General features: G+C 30.3%; 1 protein-coding gene across 2 annotated transcripts in view; it reads right to left on the bottom strand.

The window, feature by feature from the left end:
* Window positions 1–23,520, bottom strand: part of LOC111041448 (putative RNA exonuclease pqe-1) — a 140,812-nt gene extending 117,292 nt beyond the window's left edge. For both annotated transcript variants that reach the window (XM_022325737.1, XM_022325724.1), the window contains exons 1-2: window positions 22,941–23,520; window positions 9,594–9,653 (exon numbers count right to left, since the gene is read on the bottom strand). The gene's annotated coding sequence lies outside the window, so the exon portion shown is untranslated. The remainder of the gene's footprint in view (window positions 1–9,593; window positions 9,654–22,940) is intronic.
* Between the last annotated feature and the right edge of the window lie 585 nt (window positions 23,521–24,105).

The raw sequence follows: 24,105 nt of genomic DNA on the forward strand, positions 1-24,105 counted from the left end.
ATTTCATTACGCGCAGAGACGATTCGTTTTGTTCCTGAACATCGATCGAGATTTATCTATATTTAATAATATTACATGCGTTACACTCAGTTAATAATTATATTTTATAAGTAACCAAGTAGGGCTCGAAGGTTATTGCATTAGAACACTTTTATAATTGTTTGAAGTATTGCTGGTAAAAAATTTAATTAAATCGCAGGAAAAAACTTTTTTGGTCATTCTGGAGAAAAATTCCTAAACAAAAAAAAAATAAACTATTAATGAATCGGACAGTAATATCTATTTTTAGTCAAAACAAGTACCGTAGAAGGTATAACCGTCGTTGAATTCATCGCCCTTGGGTACACGAAGTCAATAAAAAGGGTTTTAACTAGATATAATATGTACTTCCCAAATAATATTTTTACCAACCTAAATTTAGTCATAGATATTAAATAATGGATAGGCTATTATTGCTTATCATACGAGAGTGAACATGAAAATATTATGTGGTTATAATGGTCTATATTATAGAGGAATATCATAATTTATATTTTATGATAAGACCTTTGCAGCTAGAATGATATGCAATGATATAAACATCATTTCCCCTCCCCATTCTGGCACACTTCTCTATATTTTGTTAACATATCTATGGCCTACACATTATTTAATACCTATGAATTTAGTAACTCTATAAAGACAATATTAAAAGGTAAATTGTTTTTATTTTTTTGGGTTATGGCTATATACTTATAGTCTCATAATTTGAATTTGGGATAGGACTCAATAAGTTCAAGCTACAGCACCAAACGACCAGACTACACTCAAATATATTAGAACAATTATTAATTAATGATAGCGTTATCAATATCATCTAATAGTATTTAGATAATCAGTTTTTTTAATTTAGATAAGCAATCTAATATTGTTGTTTACGCTTATTAGACGTAAAAGCCCTAGTTTCTGTACCACAGGAAAGTTTTTTTTCCACCAAAAACCAATTTATTTCGAGTTTCACGCATAAAATTTTCGATGGAGAGCTCTCATCAAAAGTGAGCGATCAAAATGAAATATAGGTATACAGCAGCAGCAGCAACTCAATGCTGTTTTTTGTGATACACTTATTCGACCGAGTCGCACAAAACTATATTATAAATTACAACTATCAACTTGTTCGATTTTTAATACAATATCTATTTATTCAAATATTTTATTGTTGCGAGGTACAAAAATCTTAGGCAATAGGGACAATAGGGTAAACAACGAAACTACTAGTTTTGTATAAATAATTTGAGCGGGATTATGTTTTAAATTGAAACGTTTCAAACAATGTATGATAATGTAATGATTGTTGATTAAGGTTAATCTGAATTAAAATATTTCAAAATAAGACTAAACTTTTTGAATACGATTTGTAAATTTAAAAAAATAAAACTTACAAGTTTTATCAATACTCATCATTAGAAGTATTATACAATAATCTCGTTATAACCTGGTATTTGTGTTATCAATTTATATTATCGTTAAAGTTCTATCAGCAACAGAGTTGAACGTAAATCATTTTGTGGTACCTACTGTCCTACCTATAGTTAACAATATTTATAGTTTTATAGGTACCTATTTATATAATAATATTGTTTATTTATGTATTTAAAATAAAATGATTGAGAGGGAACGCTCGGGGTATGCATGGGAATTTGCAGTCAATTACTTCAACTGCAAAGACAGTCTGCTGGTCTTTAGATTAGTATAATAGTGTAGGATATGAAAAATCATAGCATTATAGCTAACCTTCCATCAGTGAACGGTCGGGAAACATTTGACTTTTTTTGTACGCGCTCGTATTTGTTTAGCCGAAAACTATTTCAAAAAAATCTATTCCATTTTTTAACTTTAACCATAAACCATTCGAACGTTAAAAACGTTATGCGCCATGTACGGGGTAGTCTCTATAATGTTTTATATGTATATTGTGTATTTGAGTGTAACCGTATTAGTTTCTCGAAAACACGTGTTTTCGCCAAAGATTATCGATAACGCACAATATATATTATACACGCCCCAACAGGCAACAGTCACCCAAAACCAGATTTAGCTATTAACTGTGTTATGGTTGACTTATGGTTTATCTCGGCACCGCAGTTATCTCTAAAACGTCATAATCGTCGAGTTAGCAGTGGTCGTATGCATTCGGTATTTGTATAAGATAGCAGTTGAAATATCAATGTCATTAATTAAATTAACGTTAATATTTTATTTATGTATCAAACGTGTAAAAAATTTTTTTATTACTCTATAAAAGTATTTAAAATTTTAAAAGTATATATTTTGTACTAAAATAAAAATATCATTGCAATAATAATTGAAATTGATAAACAATAATTAAAACGAGCTTATTTAGTTATTTTTATAAAATATCAGACATCTAATTTTTTTTATACAACAACAGATAATCAACATTTAATGCTAACATAATATAATATATGTTATACATGATACACGTCATGGACAAGATGATGTGCAGAGGGACCCAGAGATTATATTATCATCAAATTAATCACGGTTTTGAATTTTGGTAATTATTATAATATTATACATGTTCTAATTATATACATCTATAAGATGAAATTATATTCAATGGTACCTATAAATTGACGTCGAAGAAAGGTTAAAGTTCCGAAGACACCGTCTATTTGAGTATAGGTGAAGGGACGGTGAAATAGTAGAAGGGAAGAAAGTAACAAACGGGCGAACAATATTTCGCCATCACAAATTATCGGAGTAATGTGAGGAATAGGATGAATTGTCCTAATTATTGGAAACCATGTGCACTATACAGATAAGGTATATGGCGCAACTGTGTATCCTTGTCGTTGAGTACCAAACGGTTTTTTCTCCGATTTACTAGGCGCATGAACATACTTCTCTCAATAATTACAAAAATACATAATATAAAATTATAAAACCACGATAAAGGACAATTAACGTTTCAATCGATTATTTTTAAGTATGAATAAACACTAACAAATATTTTGCTTGCTTGTTGACATATTTTAATATACACTGCAGCAGTGGGCATTTTACTCTAAACAGTAAAACGATTTAACATGTAAATTATCTCCTGAATTGTTGTGTGAGCATCATTAGTAGTTTTCATGAGCTACGCCTTTCCCAGTACGGCTGTACTTAATACCTATATTATATTTATTGATACGTGAAACATAGAAAAAGGCATAATATTATACGGTTTAAGACAATAAACACCATGTCTGCCGTCTGATATCACATAATATGCGAACTAGGTCAATAACAACGTAGTCTGTTAGTGACCTCCAAAACTTTATCAGTCGACAGTTCGATTTGTAAGTTCTACAAAATAATAATCAAAATAATTAAAATAGTAAAGAAAACAGTCTACATGCAAAAACGATAAAATATAATACACGTGTGCTTTTAATCTTAACTCAACGTGTACAATAATTTCGTTGATATTGTTAACTCGGAAATAATGGATGTAAGACGTACGTATACACGATAATATTATAAAACATCAAGGTTAACATTATCAGCATGACGGTTTTCGACTTTTCAGTCGAGTGTTAGATGCTGCTTCTGAAAGTGACCGAATACATATTATAATATATATTTTTTATTTTCACATATTTTTATAATAGTGATAAAATTGGCTAAGATGATCGCATACCACGTCTATGCGCTGCTATGAAAGCGGTACCAGTGGTAATCATGACAGTGACGCGTATTCCGCCATTGTCGATGCCACTGTTGAGCAATAATTTTGCATTGACAATGACCCAAATTCTTTCGTTATAGTCGAACTCGAATATAGGCGGACGTAGTTGTCTGTCGGCGGCCGTGTGCCTGTAACAGTACGATCGCGACGACCCTAGCGTAGCGCATACGAGATAAATAATATTATGTACAATGTACATTGTAATACCGCAAACACACACGAATATAATAAACGTAATAAAAACGTATATGTTAATATTGTAAAATAATTATTATTATTAGACGCTTTCACCGACCACACGGTGCGCGTACAGATAGCGCTCAAGGCGACGGTATCGATCGCCGTCATCGTCACTGCCTAGTGCCTGAGCACACTGACTGTCCGATTATACCGAGACACCAACACGCGCACATTCCGCGAAAGGCTGTTGCACACTTGCACCGGAGGATATGTGCACCGGTGCACCGTCGTCCGTTAGAACTCATCGAGGTGAGAAAAAAAGTCGAAAAATATAAGAAACAAAATACACTAATATTGTTTTAATATTATATTTAACGTTTCCGAACGGCTGAAAGACTAAGCCAACGAGCGATTCTCAGTACCCATACCGATCGATAATGTCAGGATTCGAAATTCCGAAATTTTTAAATACTAAATACATTTTAATGGTTAATGAAAAATAAAAACCATAATTATGATTAATGGCAACAAAAAATGTACTACACTACAGTGCCACAATATTTAAAAATATTATATTATATTATAGAGCGTATTTTAGAGCATCTATAGAGCATTTATAGAGCATCTTGTCCATATAATATATTTGAATATTACTAATCAACATACTGCAACGCGAGTTACAACAATCGAGTGAAAATTGTTCGTAAGCAAACGACCGGATATACACATACGATTTGTTTTCACAGCTAAGTTGAGAAACACCACAACACAACACTACAACCACGTCTTCCCGAGAAGACGTGATAAATTTAAGTCTTTGAAATATTTACTTATCAATACACAAGGGTACTAATTGTTATATTATAAGTTTATTTATATCACAGAATATTATGTTTAAATACAATATTAAAAAATTAAATGCACATTATTTTTTAAAATCGATTAATTTTTGTTTCGGTAAGAATTTTCATTCCCGTACTATAATAAACCAATCTCAATTCGGCATGTTAAAAACTCGCGTGTCTCATAATTTGAGTAATTGATGGTAGGTAATACCCGAATTCAAATACTTACTGCAAGAACTTCATTTTAAGAATCAAGACTTAACAGGCGTGCATCGTAAAATACAACAACGCTTGAGAATGATGACTGTACAATGTAGTTACGTAACAAATTACATAGTTACGTGTCGACGAATCGTCCAACGGGAATATTATACGAACCGCTATGTGTATGCATCCGGTCAGGGGCTGATTGGCATATCGAGAGTTAGTCGTCTTAGAAAAAAAACAGTTGTCCACAGCTGGCTCGAGTTCTGAGTTTCTGACACGTTACAAGAACTGTATGATTTACTTAGGGACGTTTTTATACACGGAAACGATTTGATTAGAAACGAAAATATCATAAATCATAATATTGTCACGAGATAAAACCGATTTCTTAGTTATAACTTCTGTAGTTCATATAGGCTATGACAAACATGCGTGTATTTTGCTTCTGTTTTTACTGACCACCATTATGGTGATTCGAGAGTTTTCACGTTTATTTATTAATTAATGGTACCAACGAACTTAAAGATGTGTTGTTGTTAAAACTACGTGGCAGTTTGAGTTAACTTTGAAGTTATAAAACATTAAAAAGTTAAGATATAAGATAAGATGAAAACACGAATGTTCTTTCGTTTATAAACGAAAGTAATAGTTAAAAAATCGACAGTTTTTTTTTTTTTGGTTACATAGTGAGTCCTGAAGAAAATTATGAACCACGACATTCAAACATAAAACATGTAAATTTCAGTATCTTATTATTACGTGTTCGTTATTATACTGCCTTATATACTTTAAAAAATAGGTATAGATTAAATCAACGTCAAAAGAACACGAAGATTAAAAATTTAATTATTTGGAAGTTCTCAATTAATTTTTTTAAAAATCATTTCATTATTAACAATTGTTTTAATTTTAGTATTATGTGAATAAAAATATTTAGATTAATGACGATGCTAGTTAAAGGTTTACCCGAATAATCACGTCGTAATAAAAGCTCAAGTAAATATGAATGATTATAGTGTACACTATTTTTGATTTAATATTTTCATTACATTTTACACTATAACTATATAGGTGCAACAATATCTACATTTCCAAAACAAATGAAACCTCCTTCGGACCACTTGAATTCTCGAGCATTATTTCAAATTTCAACTTCAGCAACAAGTCACTCATAATTCATATACTATTTAATTGGAATTGAAGAGATGATAAGACTGTTCAAAATTTTACATCTTATGTTTTTGTTTGATGTTATATTAGTATGAGAAATAATTAATTTGTACTTTGTATACTCTCATATCTACAATAAGTTATACCATATATAAAAACCATGTTTACTACTTAACGTCAAAGAATATAATTTATGTACTAAATCATATTGTTTACACATTTAAAAAAAAAATTAGATTATCTGATGATCCGGTATTTAATTATAATTATTATACTTTATACTTTATAAGTTATAACCTACCAACGATTCTTTTTAAAAATTAAAAGTTAAATGTTTTTATAAACACACATAATTTATACGAAGGAAAAAGATTAGAACATTTATACTTATAGTCATAAACAGACAAATTGAAATTAACAACATAATGATAAAATATTTGCAGTCATTAAATAGAAGTACATCGTTTTCGAAAGGATAATAGTAAGTATACGTTCTCCCCCCCCCCCCATTCGATTTAAAAATTAAAAAACGAAAACAATCTGCTACACAAAAAAAAAATAAAAAAAAAACGATAGTCATTATACAAATTTAAAAATGTTAAAATTGATATTATAGTAACAAAATCGTGGAAGTTTTTAATAAATATAAAATTTGTAAGCGATTATGCTTTTTTCAGAGGTGAACTTGTAAACCATATTATAATATCGGGAAAACATAAATTATAGTGATCATTAATCCGAGTACTTATGTAACTTAATTTAAAACAATGTTTTTTGTTAGAAAAAAGTATATCTGTACAAGTAATGGACAACGAATTTATGAGCCACATCCATGTTTTTTATAATATTCTGCACGAAATAGATAACAAAATAGCTATTTATACAAACATCTGATATTATAATATTATATTATACCCTTTTTGTTACGTTTATAGGTAAAGTTAGGTACTTATGAAATTTTTAGAGTTATTCCATAAAATGAATAAAATGTCAAAATGATGACCACTTGTGCTACCTACATAATTAATCTCCCGGTGTTCATTATGCACATAATTATATTCTAAGTACTTGGCTAGTTGGAATTTGAATTGCACATTTGAAGATGAGAGGTAAAATAAATCGGATTCGAATAAAAAGCTGATGCATGCTAAGAAAACTATTAAATTGCGTATAAATTATGGTATATTTTATTAAGCTTCGAATGCTATAGGCTATTAGAGATATTTTTTCAATGATATATGATATTATTGCATATTATTATAATATTATTATATTACTTAATAACGATAATAAAATAAATATACTGTATATAGGCGGAAGCAGATGAGCGATCTTGAACTTTTCTATTCGCTCATCCTATTGCCAACGTTCAAACAAAAATTTAGCAAGCATCTATTTCTGACGTTATTATAGGATTGGTATATCTATATATAAAGATATTAATTAATTGACCACCGTTTATGCATCACGGCTTCGTAAATATATATCACACGAGATATGCTAGTATACTACCAATTTACGCCACCACCGTCCATATATATATTTATTATAATTTATAATATAATAGTATAATACAATGTGTATGTATAAAAAAAGGATTGATCTAAAATACGATGTTTTTCGTATTAGATACAACCGTTGTATAACATGAGAATGTGATTCGTGTCGTATGTGATTTTTTTTTCGTTACCGTGTATACCCCTGCTCCTCTATACATTGGACCAAAACCAATAAAAGTGCATCGGGCGCGGTTGCCAAAAAAAAAAAAAAAATAAATATTATACATTAACAATGATGCACACGCGTGTGTGCATCTGCCCGACACGAACATACCACCAACAGAGAGAGATCAGCGGCTATAATAATTATCCAAATATGAAACGCAAACATGTAATGACAATGTAATAAGTAAATTAGTAATAACTACGAACTTTTATTCTTTGGTATGCATTTTATAAAATTTCACCAAAAACCTATATCCATTTCATATAGTCATTTTTAAGGAGGAGTTGAGAGATTAGCCACCGAGTGTACCCTCAACAGAAGCCCACTCCCAATATATTAAATAACCATAAGCCTATTTACTTGTTTTCTTATAATTGTTTCACAGCAATGAGAGCACACGAGTGAAAAAACTCATTAAATTCCCAACGACACTTAATTGGCATACATGGAGTACGGCAACTATAATATAAATGCATATTATACTACAAACGCGTATCTTAAATTTGTCGGTTGTGTAAAATAAAAAAATGATATAGTTATTTTATTTAAATTGCCGGATTATGAGTAAAACGCAAGTTGTACATTTTATTACAGCCATTATACGACATACACGGTGTTATTATACACGGAACGTAACGATAGCACAATTAAATGTGCTCGAAGTAAGGGGACAGATTAAGGGGTTGGGTAATACAATGTATATGGAACATTTCCTAGCCCCCGACCCAACAAAGTTGCACTAGCGGACCAAACTACATACTATAATATATACAATATACGTATACCTAGTCAAGTGTGTACTTTGTAAACGTATCACACGTTTAATTTAGTTTGGTAATGTTTAAACTACAAACGAATAACGTTCGACAAGGTTACTTATTACTTGTAGTAGCCAATATTTTCCTCACGAGAGTTTAATTTCATGTCATAATTATGAAATAATCTCTAAACCTTTTTACCTCATACACATTTACATATTGATATTGTAAATATTACCAACCTATTTAGATTTTAAAGTCAAACCCAGTGTTTATAAGCTGCTGTACACACGTACCGTTTGCATTAATGTAAATAATAATAATACAATGAGGCACATAGAGTCAAAAAAACATTACTCACAAAACATTTAATTCAATTTCATTTTATTTAAAACATATCATGTATAATATTTAAAAAAAATGTAGCAAATTATATATTTTTTTTTTAATCATTAGAATTTCTGAAGGAATCATTATTATTTCATAAGATAAGAGATTATATTATTGACTGTGCGGTGGTGACTAGTTAACATTTTAACAAATTCGCAGACTCCAGTAAATACTATTTTGTTGCGAAGAAAATGAAACTACGCAATACACATACTAGAAGCCCAAAAAGTAAGGATGGTAACCGGTGGTAATATAATACAAAATGAGCACTAAACGTGCTTTTTTTGGTGAGTCATTTTGTCACTTAGTCAACTTTTTGTCGAAGAACTTATTTGCACTACGTGAGAAGTATCAAAGTTTTTTATTAATAATTATTGAAAACGTAACACACATTTTGAATTCGTTTATTTTACATGGTAAAGTATAGTAATTATCAAGTGTTTACCAAAAGTCGTAACCCATAATACAATGTTATTTACAGAAAAGGTTACATACACAACGATTGGACCAAATTACAACATTATTATACGTAGCATTTTCTTATTATTGAACAGTAATCAAAATTTAATTCACGTAAGTACGTACCACGTTATTGGTGAAGAAGAACTTCTCAAAAATTTACTTGTCAATTCACGAAGGTCAATCCTGAAAAACAAAAATTAAAATTTTATCATCCAGTCTTTTATGCCATCCAATCACGTATGGTATTAAAACGTGTGGTTTTGTTAGTGAACAATTTTCTTAAGGTCAATTTTATTAGGTTATTAAACAGAATAACTGAAACATAATAATAATATTCCCGAGAAATATATTAAACTTTTAAATTTTATTAATTATTAATCATACGCATAATACTCATAAGTATAATAACACTTAACATAACCTAACTTAAATGTGCTGAATAATGATATTATTAATTATATTTCCTTTCTGTAACAGTGTTAAGTGATTTGTACAATTCAAAGTTATATTGTTGTTTAATACAAAAAAATGTCAAAATAAGGTTAATTTTTAACCGAATGTGCGATAACGATCGTAATTTGGTGTCACTGCTCGGGAATAGAAAAAAAAATATTTTTATTTTTATTCCCGTTGAGTTAAGATAATAATATAAATGGAGGAGGACCGACACCGACATTTTGGGGGGAAAATAATAAAAATAAACTAGGGGAAAAAATAACATTTTACTGTACTAAAAACAACAAGTAACGTAGGTGACGGTGTTTCACTAGAATATGGCATGTACGTCATAATATTTATAAATTTTGTTGTATGAAAACTCACACACTCGATTATAGACGACGACGACGATGACGTATAGGAAGTGGTACAATGGTAGGCTATGGTAGTGGCTATGCAGTGACTGAAGTAATAATGGCCGTCGTGTGTGTGTATTTTTGCGCGCGCGCTATGGAAGGTGATTTTATAATAATAATAACAATATTATATTATGAGTGAACAGTTTTCATTTATTCATAAGTACTAGTCGTTGTTTGATGTTTTTATGTTTACATTATATATTATTATGAATCATTTTTAATAATTATTTTTCTCATAGTTTTTCTTCAAATACGCAAACACAAGCATTGTAACAATTATTATTATTGTAACTTTTAGTTCGCATTGACAGTCGCCGTCGTTGGTGCAGTGCGAAGAACAATAATCGGGTAGGTACGTCCGGCGAAATCGCACGGGACCGTGGCTAAAAGAGGAGACAATGCCGCGTGAAGTGTGATAAAAACACGTAAAACGTCGTCCATAATAATTCGCAAACTTAAGTTCCAGAAAACGAAATGAAATAGGTTCGTCTATAACGAGTAAGTAAGAGTAACAAATGCTATAATAATGTGTACCTACATGTACATTCGTAATATTATAATAATTATTGAACATGCTGATTGCTAAATATATTCTTCACTGACTTTCCGAATCATATACCATACCGTACCATACGTTGTGAATACGCTGCTCAATTTATGTTTGCATAAAATATAAGTAATAAGTTTTTTATTCAGAAAATGTATAATTGACGGAATTTGTTTTTATTTTTCGTACAGTCGTTTTAATTAAATTTAATATACGTTCATAATAAAAACTTTGGTAATTATAATAAAAACTTTATGGAACCGCCGTAGTTAAACGTACCAATCTCAAAGTTAATGAAAAAAAACGTAAAGAAGAACTGTTGTTTTCTCTCTATATTGTTTAGTTTCATCCGAACTAACATTACACGTTCGTATTGTAGTGTATACGTATTCTACCGTATATACAATAATATAGTGTATACATCACCATGTTTAATATAGTGCAATTATGTGTATAATATATATTTTTCTGAAAATGAATAAATATCAACAAACGAGAACTTGAATTTATTAGTGAAAAAGGCCTTTAATATTATTATATTCATTCGAACTTGCCGAGAGTTTCATAAAGCCACTAATAAATAATATAATACTCGTAGACAGGTCAAGATTTTTAATTTAATTGGTATTGTCGCATGAAAAGTATTCTCTATGATAGTCAGTCAAATATGAAGTGATTTAAGTATTCAAGTATTTTAATTTCTCAAAAAAAACTTTACAACGTTTCAATGTTGTTTATAAAAAAAAATGTATTTGTTTAAGCACATTTAAAATTTATATTGCTGCTAGGCTCACAATAATACAATATATTTATTTTGAATATCATACAGTACACGTGACACGTGATGAGATTAAAGTTGCACCACATATTATAATTATAATATATTTATGACATTATTTTTATTTACACCCACTTGGTGCTTAAAACCAGTAATAAAATAGACATTTGTTTGTTATAAATAGGTAATATCATATAACATGTTTAAATTGTATTTATTAGGAGCCAAATATATTTTCAATTTTGAATTTAATATTATAATAATAAATCAGAAATAAAAATGGACATATTATAAAATATAATATGTAAAATAATATTATATTGTAAAATAAACGTTTTAGTCAAATTTAAATGTATAATTCAATGGTAATACAAAGTGTATTCTTCAATCACGTTTCTATATCCTATAATTCCCAATAACGAATGGGTACCTAACGACTAACTCCCAAGTAATATTTTGCTTACTGCAGACATTTATCAATACTTATAAGTATTGCTGTAAATTCTAATATTAATTTTTCAACAAGTATAGTTAATATTATAATGATTTAAGGCATGAATATTTATTTGTAATAAAATGAATAATAATATGAAAATTGTGAAGAGATAAGTTGACATTAGTATCGAACGCACAAAATATAATATCAATTCGCTGGAGATTTCTGTAGGTTATAAAAGATTACACAAAAAGGTTACTATTAATTTTATTATGAGCCCATTCCAAAATTAAAATAAACAATCAATAAGTAGTAAGAATGTATTTCGTTTTCAAAAAAAGCGTATTTAATAATAAAATATTCAAAAAATGTCTTAATTTTTTTTTTTTTTTTATTGATCTTAAGCTTCGGCAACTGAGGCCATTAGCTGTAGGTTGTGGTACTGTAGGGTTTTTGGGACTGTTGGGTTACTGTAGGGTTATGGAACACGTGTGTGTTTGTTTGGCAGAATTTCTAGTGGGCACCCGTAGGTTTCTGCCATACCCGGTTGGGGGATGGCGGCCTCTCTCTCAAGACACCGTGACTGCCCGGAGAGAAGTGCCACCCGTGACCGAGATTCGAACCGGCGACGGTGCGCGTTGCGACCGACGCGTTATCCACTCGGCCACTCCGTCCCCCAATGTCTTAATTTATAATACTATTTAGTATATAACTATTTTATAATAGGTATACAATATATAATCTTAATTAATGTAAGTATATTATAAATTATAATACATCATATCATTACGTAAATATAATAAACTAAAATCAAGAAAAAAAATATTTTCTTGTGACTCCACTAACATAAATTATTGTTTTTTTTAAAATTTAAAACGATATAAAGAAAAATTCTTAAGCTAAGAAAATTAAAATTAAAAAGGTGGTACCTAAGTATGAATATATATTTTTATTTGTTAAAAGTTACAACTAACTGATATCTACAGCTTCTACAAAAAAAAATTTTCAATTTTTATTTCAAGGCTTTTTTTTTTGTTTTATCAAGGAGGTAATGATAATCACATAATGCATGAGTGCAAATCAATTCCGAAGGAATTGAATATTGTTCAAAATTGGGTTGTGAAATAAATTAGCAGTACCTACGAACCGGCCTCAAGAGTTTTTCCACCGCTGCCAGCCGAGTAGAAAATCGCAACGAAATAACACAGTACATTGAGTCGATCGGCAATTAAAAATATTTCACAATACTCACTGTTACTGACTGATGATGCGTAACGTGTAGTCGAAGTCTGGCTTTCTTTTATCGAGAAACAATTTTTATTTTAAAGAACGGACAACAAAATTCCATATTAAAGTATAAACAATTTAAGGTTTTTCAGATTTCTGTACATTAGATATTCGCTGTATACTCTAGTGAGCTGCAGCAGCTTTTCGCGTCAACAGAATATTTTTATCGACGTAAAACCTCTATACTAAAGGAACCAAGAGCAGTGGGAACGGCGTCAGTCTATAGTGATAAACGATGAATTTTACTGCACAGAATACCACTGTGCGACATTATAAAAGGCCAAAAAAATATCTTGTATAATAATATCAACTATAGCAGCAAAATATGACGATATCGCATATTATTTTTAGTTGTACCATGTCCAAACAGCTAATCTTCTGTTATAAAAATACAATTTTCAGTAATGATAAGGCTAATGACAGTGTGTTTACCAGTTTCACGATAAGTTTAATTGCCAAACATCAAACACATTAGCATTATCAAATTGATTTGCGAGTTATTATATTACTGATAACATTTTAATTTATAACATATATAGGTACATTATGTATATATTTAGTTTTACTAAACACTTTAACGCGATAACTATATATATATATAGAATATTGCTATTCTTGATAAGAAATATAACGTGTTATACACTATGACTATATGTCTATTTCTTGTAGTTTTGTGGAAATACTATTATGGTTAATAATATTCCCTAAATAAAATATGAATAATGTACATGAATTTGAAGCCTGAATGTACCTATAGTCTATACATTGAGTTAATTTGAATTTTGATTGATCTGACAAGGATAGAACAATTTTAGATTCTATAAACCATGGTGAAGCGAGTAAGGGACAATAAACTTATTACATAGGCGTAACAATAAAGACTATAGGTACTCTAATATTAGTGTAATTAGTACTGATATCAATTTGGCTTTAGAATATTAAGTTTATGGGAGAATAAACATCACGTTCACTGCAGCATATGTAAATAGTTTTAAAAGTAACGAGAATAAAAGCATTTTTTTTACGTATATTTAGGAAATTATCATTCATTGTTTATGAGTACAATTAATACATTTTATTTTAATGGAAGCGGTATCAATGAAAACTTTAACAAAAATATTTTAATAATTCACTATAAATATTTTCAAATAGAATTGAGTTTATTCGTAAGAATATTAAACTGCAGAAAATTTGATTAATTTACAGGGCTTACCACGTATACAATTTTTAATTAATTTAGGATTATAATTGTTACTAGATAGCTATGTTTATTTTAGTTGTTTCGTACAATTTAATAAAATACATTTTAACAATATATATTATATTAAATTATTAAAAGTATATTACAACCCAATTCTGAGGTTCACTCGACCTTTGGTCACAACCCACCGGTTGAAGACCACAAATCTTGTATAGTAAAGGTATGTAGTGTATTGTTAGCCTTTTAGGTTGATGTTTCAATGGCAATGTATGAACATATTTTCCATATTATAGGTATATCGAGGTGTAATAGTAATCGTAACAGTCAGGCCTGAAGAACGGGATGAGAAAGGAAAAATTTCCACCACGCCCAGAAATTTGGAAGTACTCACTTTTTTAAAACTAAAGAAACAATTAAAAATAAGAATTTGATAAACACAGCAGAAAAAATTAACTCATAATAGTGACCTGACAAATTTAATGAAAGGTGGTTAAAAATAGTAGGGCCCCCAAGGTGTTACCCCCGGGCCCCGGTTTCTCTCTCCGCGGCCCTAGTAACAGCTGGCGTTAGGAAAGGAAACGTTGATCGCGGTTCAAGTATTCAGTATATTTTGTATATTATACTTCAACTATTTTGTTTCGATTGACAATTTTGGAATTTGTTTGATTTTTAATTTATTTACATTATTATTATCATAACACATAAATGGTATTTTTAGAAGTATTTAAAAATAAAATGTTAATTTTTTCACCCATAAAATTCTACATACTTATTTGTTATTATTATTAATATACGGCGGGTCGATATCAAACCAGTATCATTGATTAAATATTATATTTAATATAATATGATCAATGCCAGTAGGTACCAAAAATTATTTGATGCAAATATTTTACTGTAGGGTCTAATAGTTCCATACTCTGAATAGCAGATAAGGACATTAGAAACAGAATCACTACGGAAATAATTATTTGCCGAGTTCAACAAGATCGGATATATTTTTCATAAAATGCTTTTAGAATTTTAAATAATGATAGTAATATGCATGTCATTAATTATTTATATCGGCATAAATATACATCGAAGACAAATTAATGAAGTTAAATTTTAATAAAACTTTGTGATTAGAAATATAAATTCTTTTGACATACGCGCATGCGATGGCGGAGTGAGATATTGGTATACGATTTATGTACTTTAATTTATTAACGATTAATAACAGTTTTTTAATCAAACACTCCACGCTGCATCGCTAATATGACGTTGCAGTTGGTGAATCGTTGCAGTTGGCGTCGCGCAAACACGCCGCCGAAACGGATGTGTTACAATGCGGTCGCGGTGGAGTCAATGTAGGCCACAGACTATGATGCCGCCCTGCCGCGCCGTGCGTCCTTGAACATTAGTCGTGAGCGATAATCATCGTCTACACGTCATATTGACTATATACACACATTACATTGGTACTATATATATATATATATGTATACATCGTACATACTTTACCATCTACCAATAACTCGTCAATTCGTTTATACTTTTTAAACACATTGAAATTTGTACAACTATATTATTATTGTCGGGTACTGGCATCACCACCGAGATATCGCCAGTGACCACTGATCGATTTTATCATGTTTAAAATTAAACACGGTAACAATATAAATTGTGGTGATAATCGTATTTGAAATAGGTATTATTATCATTATATATATATTATTTGCCACGAACGTAATTTAAAAGATTAAGTGTCGACTAACAATTGGTAGGTATTTAAATTACTTTAAATTCTATGTAAACATAATATAATATATTATAATATGTACTCATAGTTATAAAATAATGTAAGTGTCTAAATGTATTGAGCTAGTATTGAACCTTACAAGTTCATATCTCATATTTTATTAATTGCTAATTGGAAAACTGATACCTATTGAACGTAGTTACAAAACGCACAGCAAAAGCTCAAGTCTAAAAACAAGGCAAGTTTCACATGGACGAATACTGCATGCGTGAGTTTCTGCAGTCGAAGTGACACGTATGCTTGCATGAAACCTATGTAGACTGAAAATCACGCGTACGATACTGTCGATACTCATCTATACGAAACAGCCCTTTAATTTAAAATACAATTTTTCCTAGTTTGACTTTTCCATGTGCGTTATGCGGTTAATACGGTTTAAAATATTGAGTTCAAGAAAAATATTAGTACTTTTACGGACTTTTGTTAAAAATACGTTAACGATTTTTTTAACACGAAAAGCAATGAGCCAATGAATCATTATTAATAAAATACATTCTGGCTCTGCAACGTATTATTATGTTCGCGAAGTCATTGTAATTCCCTATTCCCAGTGCCGACCTGAAAACCTCAATGGGCACAATATTACAATTTGTGGCATAATATTGTATTATTGCGTTTCGAATAATTCAAATATATTCTTTGATGATTTTGAAAAAAAATTTGGCGGCAAAGGCTATTAATTACAATTTACAATATTGAATGTGGTCATATGAGGGAATAATAAAAAACCTCAAGAAAAAATAAAAACAAAAATTACGAAATATTTATATAATATTAGATCGATAAATTTGTTTTTTATATGGCAAGTTTAAGATTTTATTGCATAAGTAAGTAATTTTTATGAATTGAATGATTGTTGAATCTTTCGGTTTGGTATTGCCGACACTCAGTTTATTGTGTTTAATCGAAAATGCCAACTCCGCAGGATTCACATTTGATACTAGGCACCCTTCCGTAAATTTCGTAAATTCGTTCACTCTGTTATCCACGATTATTCGAAAACATTCCCATCGCTTCCATCAACAAAGCAGTAATATTATGACAACAACAAAATTACGATTTCGAATCGTCAGAAAAAAGTTAGGGCTTCGTTACATATTTAATATACATTTATATATTATATTTTTTCGTAAAAGCGAAAGGTATCCGGGGAACACCAGCGTATACACATGCACCGACGACCGACCGTATTTCGCAGCGCGAGAGGACAATGGACGTGTCGCACCAATGGACGGGACGGTTGGAGAGGAAAGAGGAATATAATAATATAATATCTCCTCCGGCACCGAACCAACGCCACCGCCGCGCCGACGTAGCTGTCACGTGTTTGGGTATGATGGGAGGGGAAGGGAACGAAAAAATACGACCCGACGATGGTGGACGATCAAGTTTCGGATGCGGCGGCGTTCCCTCTTTTCCGTAACGTCGCTGAATTTTACAAACGGAAAAACTTTAATATATTTTTATTACTATACTCTTCCCCGTCATTATGTAAGACCGAAACATTTTTTTATTATCATTATTCCTTAAGTATTGAAAGTCGAAAGTAATGCATTTTACATTAACAATTAAAATGTTCACGATTGAACTTGTACACAAAAGCAAAGTTACACGAAGTTTAATGGGGTACAGACGGATTTGTAAACACGATAAACGGTTTTACGGACAAATAACCATTGCCTGAAAGACAAGAAATATAACGAAATCACGATTCCAATAAAACTCTTCGCTCGTTCTGCACTCAAGAAGGAGTGGTTTTTTGAAATTTAAATAAAGGTTTGAGTAAACAAATGTCGGTAGGTAGCCGTACCGTATGCTATCTGCTAGAATAATTTTATTCACTGTATTCACATTTTATTAGCTATCAGCTAATAGCTAGTATCATCGATTATACAGAGTTAGTTTTGTAATGTATATTGGTATTATCAATGAATAACCAATAATAATAAACATTCTATACTTCGGTTTGTATGATTTTATTATGAATTATGATATTTACTTTAATGAGCATACTATGAGTAACACAATAAGTTATTGTTATTGGTATATTAACTTATTTTGTATAAGCTTGTAGTTATTTTTTCTATTTTTATGCATACAGATAATCTTAATATTTTTAATTTAAATTTTATTATACCTTATTTTCCCCATTTATAATATTATAATAATAAAATATCATAATCATAAAATACGTGTATTCGAATTAGAAAGTTATGGTAGTAATAAAGTTCGTGTAAACTAAGACCCGACTACAGAAGTTTGAGATTTTACCAGCTGTCGCCTACAGCTAACAATTTCTGTTCCTTCGAACTGTTTGATCGTATATGATTTGTTTAATACTATATAATACAATGTTAGCATACCTTCGACTACACCCAATTTTTTGAAATTCGCATAAACGAAAACAACAACCGATTTTTTTTAGATTATATGATAATTTAAACTGATTAAAAATCACGGGAGAACTTAAGAAAAAACAGAATTACTTGTATTGCATTATTGTTGCCGTATAACCACGTTTATGAAAATTTGGTGAGGATAATATAATAATTGTATATGTGATGACGAGGAGAACGGTGCACACAAAGAGGGTGGCGGCCATTGACCCGTATATACGAATGAGAGAAAATAGTTTTTTAACGATTCTCCATTCCCGCGTTGGGTTTTCTTTTACTAAATTAGATACGCATAGGTACGTATATTTTCCTAAATTAAAAAAATTGTTTTACACTCTATTTACTCTTTTTTTCACAAATTTGACACACCCTAAACCAGAGATGACGGAAATTCGTTTATACCTGTGTGTTATTTACATAGTTATGAATCGCACATAATAATACATACTTGAACATGAATTACTGAAACAGATAAACTATCTTTGAAAAAAATATATTATCTTAACAAATTATTACTATACCAGATTATACCACACCCTTATAATAATAATAATAATAATAGTAATAATAATAATACGTTTTTATCAGTTAACCTATCAATAATGATGCTATTAAATAAACCTCTACAAAATTGATGCTTTTCTACAGAGGCCGTCAAATTACCCGTCAACAGCGACAGCCACACTCTTCCCATGAAGTCCTAATGTTGATGACACAACCCCTGCCAAAAAAGAAACCAAGATAAACCACATTATGTATTAGCCCCCGGGGAGTATTATGAAGTAAACGCATTTTATCAATTAACTGAAAATTGGACAGTCACAACTATCACACGTTGAACTCGATCAAGATTAAAACTATGATCTAAATTGAAAAGTGTATTTATTTCATAAATTAATACCTACATTAGTTAGCATACTTCTTTATAAGATAATAATTATACAAAATTAAAGACTACGAACACCATCCATAATTAGTTTAAAAAAAAATACGCTTGTGGCATGTATTTGGTACATATTTTTAAATTATTTGCAAATCGTGACTTTTTAAAAATTGAATAAATGTTTTATTTACAATGTATAGGTACAACGCATATTAATTATTATAAAGAAAATGTTATAACTGTTTAAACAGTGATACAAATGACTTGATGGGTGTGAATGGGGAAATGTTATTTTTATAGGTAAATATAGAATGTTAAATAATGATAATAATGATTGTGAAAATAATTATGCCATTTAACTATTTAAATAATGTAATTTTTTAAACAGCATAAACATGTAATTCTAGCAGCTGTAATAATAATAAATAATAATAACACAATTATTTAAACAAAAGAAAATAATTAAATAGAATAATATATTTATCAACATATAATATTTAATTTCTGTACTAGGTACCTTAAATACGATAATAATATTGATTTATAGACAAGTTTAAAAATGTCTGAGAAGCTTACCTTTCATTTTTATACCAAATCTAAGCTTTAGAAATTAGTTAGGTATGCTAACGATATTATAAAGAATGAGTTATATATGTATATGAATAACAATTGCTCAGTATAAAGTACCAGCAGTGTAGTACTTACTACATAATCGTTGTTTAGTTCGATTTTTTGTAAGTGTATAATTATTACGATTTATATAGGTACGTACAAATTAATGAGTTAATATATTTTATGACGCCGGGGTGAGTCCGAGAAAAAAGCCGGGCAACAGGTGTGTATTGAATTAACTTGTTTTATAGTATACATGCAATTAAGCTTTTTCTCCATCTTAAAACTAATTTAAACTAAATAATACTATAAATGTAAATTGCAATGATAATCTTCATAATACCAACAATAATAAAAAGTCGTCTCTTAATATGTAAATACAATTCAAAAAATCTGAAGTAACAATACATACTTCAGTGATCTAAATGCCCAAGTATGTCCTTACTTTTTTTTAAAATAATAATTCGATTCAATTCAAAACGGCAATTATAATTTTTATGAATAATTAAGTTTTCTCTTAATGTGTTAGAATTCAACGCTTTAGTGGTATAGCTTGCATATGTACCTATTCATGTTATGACATTTATTAAGACTTTAAGTGGCAAATTTTCAGTTACTTTTCAGAAGTATTTAATTCAAAATTAAAAACAAATTTTCTAGTTTATTTTAATTCGTTACAAATTAATTTCATATTTTTGGAGAAACACATAGACATAATTATTTAAATATTATCTTAAGAATTAGGTAAGTACTACAGAATTCACTCATCACTAAAATAAATAGTTTTAAATTTAAAAAAAAAACAGATGTTATTTGGTTTGTTACTTTGTTATACATCAAATTTGAATTCAAATGGTTCATGACTGGCAAGACGTTCTCTTAATTTTTTTGTTGGTAAAACTATTTAATTATTTGATGATAAATAAATGTACAACACGTGGATGAATTTAGAAATGTTTTCAGAAGACTTTTGTTTTTGTTTTTTTTTAATTCAAGTAGAATATCTATCGAGTCTTTTTTTATTACCCAACATTATATTTACAAACATTCAAACGTAGTCCGCAATCGTTAATCAAAACAAAAGGATATATAATAGGAGCAATGCTTTTCATGTTTAAATATCTTCTCACTGCAAATCACAGAATAAAAAATACCAATTCAAAGTAAATAAGTTTAATTTTAAATATACCTGTATTAGTTCAAACAGAATTGTATTATAGGGAAGTATATATCTGATTAATTGTGTAATTTTTGTCAGTATAACAAAAATTATAGGCAACATAGAAAAATATCAAATACACAACATTTAATGATAATATTTATTTAGATGTTATATGTTATATTTTATAACCTATCCCAGCATACTTAAATCATAATGTTATAATACTAGCGACATACATATAACATATTAACTATTTTATTTCAATAAGTATAATACATGACCTTAAAAAACAATAAAAAAATTTAAGTTGAAACAACATAATAAGATAAAACTTTTGTCAAATAATTTACTATTGGTACATATTATCAATTAAAAATGTTTTTGGTATAAACGACACAGGTATTTTGTCAATTTGATTACTTTTTGATTTTACTGGTAACATTTTAGTTATTAACATAACATATTATCACGAGAATATATCAAAAAAAGCGATACCGTAAAATAGTGTTGAATAAAAAAAATTATTAACGCATAATACGCGTCTATTATAGTTTAAATAATGTATAAATAAATTTATAATAACACAGCTTCTAACAGTAACGATAATATTATGTTTATCACTAGTATTAACAGCGGAAGTAACAAAAGGAATTATAATTACCTATTATCCAATTGATTAAGATAAGATATGCACATATCGAACAGACTAAGTAAAACTAAACAGGACCGAAATTGTTTAAACTACCATGGTACCACGTCATATTACCATTCTCAAATGAATCAGAAACTAACAATACAACAAAAACCTGTCGAAATCTAACAGTATGTTTGAATACTACGAATGTCTCCTCCGGCAGTTTTTAAACAAATATATTATATTTTTGATTGAAAAATAATCGGATTTTCCTTATATTTTCCTACATCAATCGATTCACACGAAAAACATATTTAAATATTTTAGAATAATATCTTATTTTGATAGGACCTAGATTTTCCAGGGGTAGATTAATAATCGAATAACAAGGTTTTGAAACGAAAAATCTAACGAGAAATTGAACCACAGTTAGCAAGTTAGCACAGCAGAAAACGGTAAAAGTAACATTAGTTTCTCGCCGGAAAACGGTGACGAATTTATAATATAAGCGCCTACACAACAACGGCGGACCAGGTATTATTTTTTTGGTGGGCACGGTCTACTTGTTCAGAAGGCAGCGCGAAAACAAAAACGACAAGAAAAAACGCTGCTGCGAAAAACTCAATAAATAAAAACATAATACTCCCGCGTGGCAATAGTAATGCATTGTTTCAGGCATAACCTAGTTAACCTAGTATAATTCTTGCCTGCCTATATCAACAAGTAACAACAATTAACAAACAATTATAAAATTACAAAATTTAAATAACGATGTAAGGAGGTAATAAGGGTACCTATAACACCACAATATCAATAACAAATAATGACGAAATTATAAAATAAAAAAAAATAGATTATAATTTGGTCGTCACTCACCGGCAGGAGTGAAGTCGAGTCGGCAGACATCAGCTGGACGAATATGAATTTAATTCGAAAATGCTGACGATCGAGTTCCCGACAGGATATCGCCGTTACCGACACTTTCGAAACGGACGGTAGGCAGGTAAGTAAAGCGATTAATATTATACCTTGGTGGCGGTCGAAAGGAAAAACCACGAGCGCGACGCGACCGAAATTATTTCGCACACGAACACACGGGGACGAGCGCGGACAAGAAAACGGAGACGGGCGAATTCGAGCGCGCGCAATTATTTTTTAAAATTAAAATTTTTTCGACGGTAAAACGATCGACACCGAGTGGGACGACGGTCCACGACACGATCGCGTGCGTAAAAATCTTTAACGAAAGAAATTCGACGATAAAAACCTAAAACACTGACCCGTGCGGCGACTGATCACCGATGTTTCACTGATTCACTATCGCGGCGGCGGCGGGCGTTGGATTTTCGCGGATGACAGTGTGTGGTGCGCGCGCACGCGTGTATGTATGTATGTGTGTGTACGTGGCACGCGAACGACGACGTCGGTCCGCACGGTGCGATTCACTCCACTCGACTGACGACGGCGGCGACTGATCAGCGATCGGGTGTGGGAAGCGGCCGACGGGTGCGGTGGCGGTGAGGACGTGACGACGGGCGCGGCGGTCGCGGCGGTGTGGTCGACGTACGAAAAGAAAGCGAACAACAATGAAACGATTGCGGAAGCCGCCGATAGTCGGTGTGCGCGTCGCTTACGCGGTACGCACACATGGGCGCCGCGCTCAATCGCCAGCGTTATTATTATACTTGTGCAGTACGGTGGTACATATTATAATATTTTATTGTTATGATGATGATAATTCCATAAAATGTACAATGTATAATAAGTGTGCGAGAGTACGAAGCACATTTTTTAAACTGCGAGACATCAAAAAAAATCTCATCAACACGTAAATCACGCAGTCGTGAAGATATCTGTAACGAAAATTAAACGCTTGAACGCTTCACTTGATAAAGGCTCATATTTTATGTGTATTAATATTTCAGTATGTATGTATATATTATATATATTTCAGTAACTATACTTATCAGAATCTTTTTGTTAAATGTTCAAACCTAAACTATAAAAATGGAACATTTTTAACTCAAAAAGAGCTTAAATA

This window comes from Myzus persicae, unplaced genomic scaffold, assembly GCF_001856785.1.
Source record: "Myzus persicae strain clone G006 unplaced genomic scaffold, MPER_G0061.0, whole genome shotgun sequence".
Taxonomy (NCBI): Eukaryota; Metazoa; Arthropoda; class Insecta; order Hemiptera; family Aphididae; genus Myzus; species Myzus persicae.